Raw genomic sequence first — 6,000 nt, forward strand, 5'->3', positions numbered from 1 at the left:
CAATGTTGCTATAAGAATTCGGCAGTGCTATAATATAAAATAATGAATATGATAATAATTTGAACAAAACGCATCATTTAAACGTTTTTTTCCTTCTTCTGCTGAAATATCTTAGAATACATTACAATACACACACCATGGCTGCATACTATACAAAATCTGTGTCATTTTTAAATGAGTATACAACCTTAAGATAGAATTGAGTTATAATATCGTCCGAATAAAACAGGCGTTCCGCGCATAATACACACGCTTGACTAACGCTTCCCGCCATATAACCTGATGATGAAGATGCTCGGTCGCCATGGTGATAGTGGGACAAGGTATTTGACGTCTCTTTCTCTCGTCTGCAATGACGGCTATGGCCTGGGGGTCTTCCAGCGCGCATGACAAGGATGCAGAAGGATGCCCTTTGTATTTCCGATGCCGTCGATGGTTTCTCTTCTCCTTTCGTTCTTATGCAAGAAGTTGGGACGACACATTGACACACGCTGTCAAAATAGCCATCATTATCTCGCGCCCGGGGGCTGTGTATAGAGGAACGAGGAACGGCGAGTGGCGTAAGAGTCGCTTGACGGAAGGTGGGGTGTAGCGAAATGGGGAGAGGGGGTGGGGTGCGGTGCAGAGAGTGAACAGGCTTATTCGTTATGCGTGTCCTTTGAAAAAAATAATTTAGAAAGAAATAGAGATTGAAGAGCAATAGCTTAAGCAAGAGTATTTGTAGTACTCCAACACTTTCCACGTAGTATTCAAATCAAGAGTCGAGGGGTTTGGGAGAAATGAGCTCGTTTGAAAATCAAGTCTGTCATACCTTACATACACCCCTAAAAATAAGTCTCTCGGTTGTGCCCGTGTCGTAGTTTCTAACCTTAAAAATGTAGAAACCACTTCATCATAAGTGGTCATTATTATGCCGACAAACTAAAAATAAAACCCCACAAAAGTATTTTTATAAACTAAATCAAAATAAAAAAAAAAAAATTGTAATTTGAAGGCGGCCGTGAGTAGAGGATATGGTATCATATCCAACACAATAATAAAAAGCCAAAGCAAGCTGACGAAAAAGAAAGCCTGAGAAGAAAACTATTTCAAAAAATATTCTTTCACATGAAGCATGATCCTTTTGTAAACCGAAACTAAATTATAAGACAAATCCTTGAAAAATACTTTCACATAATTATGTAAAAACAGATACACATTTAAAAAAAGAAGAAGTAGGAGAAGCAACATGAGGAAATTAAAGAGATATATACAACCTACATACAAACATATATCACAATTGCGATAGACATTTACATCGCGTAACATAATATTCTCCAATCATTAATCTTATGTTTCTCTTAGACTCGGATTATTTTCCCCATTAGATATATGGCCATAAATCATTTGGAATACGAGCATGTAGCGGTGATTGAGGAACATAAGCATAATATACATGTATTCAATTGAGCGAGAGAGAAAAACAAGACTTCCACGAGATGCCCAAGACACTAATTACATGTACCAGTAGTGAAGATGAAGGGAAGGGCATGGGTGCAATTGCCCCCATTTATTGACAAACACCAAAAAAAAAAAAAAAACTGAGAGATTATAGTAAAGAAGATAAAGAAAGGGAAGACTCTCCAATCACGTACTGACTTTGGAATATCCTGTTAGATATGTATATATTATGTATGCAGTTTTATCCCCAGTGATACCAGTGCCGCCCCCCCCCAATTCCTGGACCCATGCTACGCCACTGGACATTACATATCCCACCCGCTCTCGTAGGTATATCTAAATTCAGACCAGTGGATTATGACACCAGGATTTGTTATTTTTTTGGACGTTATCTTTTTTTCTTAATAAAATAAGGATACATAATCAAGATGTAATAATGCATCGCTGCTCTTATTTCTTTTGTAATGAACAACATAGATGATAGATGCACATACGCACTCAACCAAGCCAATCACCCCAGAATAGAAGCAACATCAATAACAACAAAAGTAACAAAATTATAATAATAAACACAAAACAAAATAAGAAATAAGATAAAATAAGCATAAAGAAACACACTAACAAACATACAAACAAAAACGAAGGGAAATTTAGTAAGGGATTATAAAGGCTAGAAAAGTGACATAAACTTAAAAATTATTTCATTTTTCATTCATTTTATACTCTCCGACTCTCTACGTAAAGCCAGAAGTCACACTAGTGGTACGACTGTTTGCAGACTTATGACAACACTAGTTTAGCAAAGATATGGAGTGGGCGATAAGTTAACAATAAAGGTTGGAGCAGGCGCGTACGCATGGGGGGGGGGGGGGGGACTTGAACCCCTCTTTATTTATTTTTTTAATAAAAAAAAATTATAAAAAAATTATAAAAATTGTGGTAATGGGTGGCCCAAAAAAGCTGACCTCCCCCCCCCCCTCCCCCCCAACGAAACGAAATATCGATCGGCCAAAATTTCAATTTATGAGAACCCCAACAAAAATATATATGCCCTCTTTTCAAGAAGGCAAACAACAGGTATTCGTGAAGCAACTCCATCATTTTGGCGGTAATTGTTCTAGAATGTACAAAGTGGGACGTCTGCATTATGCAAAAGATTTGTGGATATTTGGGGCTCATTTTTACTTGTGCTATTTCCGAAGTAGCTTTGGATAAAATGGATGGACTTTTCCCGGATCCATATAAATAGCATACGTAACATGTATCAATGCTGGTTACCAGACCGCTGCAACAGGAAAAACTATTTTATTTCATCAATAAAAAATCAAAGAATAACATGATCTCAGTATACATGTAGATCAAGAAACGGTATGAGCAATTAAGTTTCCTTTTTGTCTTCCCTCCTCTTTCTTTCAATGTAAAAAAGTATCAAACAAATCGAATTTGTGAACCAGCAGTAAAAGCAATAATATGTTTTCAAATTTCAAAATTAAATCCTTTTCTGTTTGTCGATGTACAAGTTTGATTGGTAACTGATCGTACATCATTTACAAATCAACTGCCCACCTTTTTTCAACCAAATATCACCCGGTAATAGTCGCAACCACTAGTGATCAGTCCGTAATCAGTCGTCGATCAGTCTGAGAACTGTTGCCTACCATAGGAATACCAAGAGAAACCCTTCCGCAACCAGTGGTTGTCGGGTGTCGGCGACCGGTCGTGCCTGTAGTGTGAAACACTCTAAACATCCGTCGCTGGGAATCAATGTAGAGGTCTAGCGCCATCTACTGGTGGAGGGCTCCAACGACGGAAGATGCTCACAAAATTAATGGCAACATCAGGACGATCATTTTTGTGGTCTCCTCATATTTCTTGTTTCGGGGCAAGATGCATAATGCAAACACGTAGAGTATCATTTATGCGTCAGTTATATATAACTCTTTGCCGTGTCACTGAGTAGTATTTCAAATATTTACGTGGGGGCGGAGGGGGTCAACCAAGGACCAAAGGGAGAAATACAAAATTAAATTTTAAAAAACGGCATGTGAATAGAGAAAGCAAAAGAAGGGGGTGGAGGGATGGAGGGAGGCAAAGGAAGTGTGAGAGGGAAAGAAAGAGAGGAGAGAGAGAGAGAGAGACACACACACACACACGCACACACGCACACACACACATACACACACACGCACACATACTCAGAGAGAGAATTTCTTTTTTTTCTCTTCCATTTTTTTTTTTGGGGGGGGGGGGGTACATGATTTAAACCCTATGGTATTTGATTTAGACATCTGTAACAGTTTTGCACAATTCGTAGGGTTATTCTTGTTCAACGATTGAATCACATACATTGACAACAAATGTATTTCTAACATTAGATTGTCCCCAAAGCACCCTCCTCCACATTTGTTTTACGTTTTTAAACCCTCACCGTAGTAGAAGCATCTCAGGTCACCTCTAGTGCCATCTCAGGCCACCTGTAGCAGCATTGTGCCGTCACTAGTTGGGTTGTTGGTTCTCGCATCGAGTCATCTGCGAATTTGACGGAAAACATAACTGAGGATAAAACAAAGGGAGACAACAGGAAATCGTACAGATATTACAATAAACAGAACACATGGCCTAAGTTATTTATGCAGCTTATCTACTGTCGAGGTGTGGTGGTATAGTGGTTCGTTCACTTGACTCTCAATCCAAGGGTTGCGGGTTCGAATCCCAACCCGACACTGATGGCAAGGACATTAAGCAACATTTGCCACTCTTCACCCAGGTAAAAATGGGTGCTTGTCAAGGGCTAAGGGATTAGGGATATAATGATTGTATGGCCTGCTCGAAGAAGAGTATCAATATTAATGTGGCTATCCTGTGTAAACGAGACCAATTTTTTTTATTTTTCAACATGATTATCGGCCGTTTAGTAATCTTAAGTACCCCGTCCCCCTCTTTGTTATGTATTTCTTTAAAGATAAACTCGAGTTCTGGTTTTAAAAAAAAGAAAACGGATTCTCACAGAATCAAACGAAACTTACAATGAATGTTCAAGATTAAAAATAAATGTCATTTGCCGAACAATTTTGGTAGAAATGTGTACTGGCTGAGTAATGAGCATAAAAGGAAACACATCAAGGTAAGTAACCCCGACACCATTTGTGTAGTCCCATATACATCTTTCTATGTATAGTGCTTGTAACGTTACCAAGACTGGGCCACATTTATTATCATTTTGATGATTCCAGAACCTTGCAGTACACAACAATGCTTATACATCGTATGCTAGATGATCAACCCTTTATGATCGATTCCACACCGTTTTTTCACAATGCAATCGCAGGACCAGTACTCAACTTTGTCTTTAAAGTGAATATTCATGAGAGTAAAAAAAATACTGCATATTTCGACGGTAAACTCATTCAAGTCTTCCCTTAAAATGCACCTGTTCAAAATCCCTTTTTGAAAAATTCTATATTTCCATATTTCATCTTTGTCATTCGTGTATATTTGTATCAACTTAGTTTTTTTTAAAATGTTCTTTTCTCCATGTACTCTGTATTGTAATTTACATCTAATAATAAGTTCATCTTTTTCAAGTGTACTTTTAGCGCCCTTAGCGTTTTGCGGAATGGATATGGCGCTTTACAAATATTCATTATTGTTATTATTTATCTTGTGGTGATAAATTATGATCCATATGATAAATTATATACCTCACTTAAGAAATCCAGCCATCTGATTGGTCGAATTGCATTCATAAACTTCAACTGTTCCTGTAAAATTCCCGGTAACCATGCTTAAAACATTTCAATATTTTTAATAACCATGGTTATTAAAAAAATAGGTCAGTCTCCATGTTTACCCCATAGGTTTACATGTTAAAAAATGGTTTGAGCGATGGAGGATACCATACGTGTGCGAAAAATTGGTCGGCAATTTCAATACAATTGAATCTCGATCGATCTTACCGACAATTTTATCTTGCATTGTTGACATGAAGACGAAAATTAACTCTCAAAAACAAAAAAAACAACATCTGCCGATAGATCTTGATCTAAGTTCGTGCCAATATGCATTGCAAAAGTAAAAGAAGGGTCCGTTTCATGGAGCTTTTGCGAAGCATCCCTCACGCGGAGCCGTTTTCCATCCATTTTAATGTATATATTGGAGAAAACTGCCAAGCATGTTAACGGCGCGCGATAGCCGAGTGGTCTAAGCGTTGGTTTTCGATACACCTCTTGTTGTACGCAAGAGTTCGAATCCCGTCTTCGACAAAAATGTAAACTATTTTTTATTTTTTATTTTTTAGTCTATTTTTTTTCGGCATATAAAAGTATTAATGACTGCTTTAATATTCGAGAAATAGTTGTTTTCATACGCTCTCGGGAAGGTTACAATTGGGCTATTCCCCTCGGCAAGCCTCGGGGAATAGCACAATTCTAACCTTCCCTTGAGCGTAATAAAACAACTATTTCTCTCAAAGCAGTCATTAATACTATACTATCAAAACAAATTAAGCCAGGTTCCCTCAAGATGCATTTTTTCATCAGAACGTTAAAGGTAGGCTTTAAG

Source organism: Strongylocentrotus purpuratus, unplaced genomic scaffold, assembly GCF_000002235.5.
Source record: "Strongylocentrotus purpuratus isolate Spur 01 unplaced genomic scaffold, Spur_5.0 spur5_scaffold_3, whole genome shotgun sequence".
Lineage (NCBI taxonomy): Eukaryota > Metazoa > Echinodermata > Echinoidea > Camarodonta > Strongylocentrotidae > Strongylocentrotus > Strongylocentrotus purpuratus.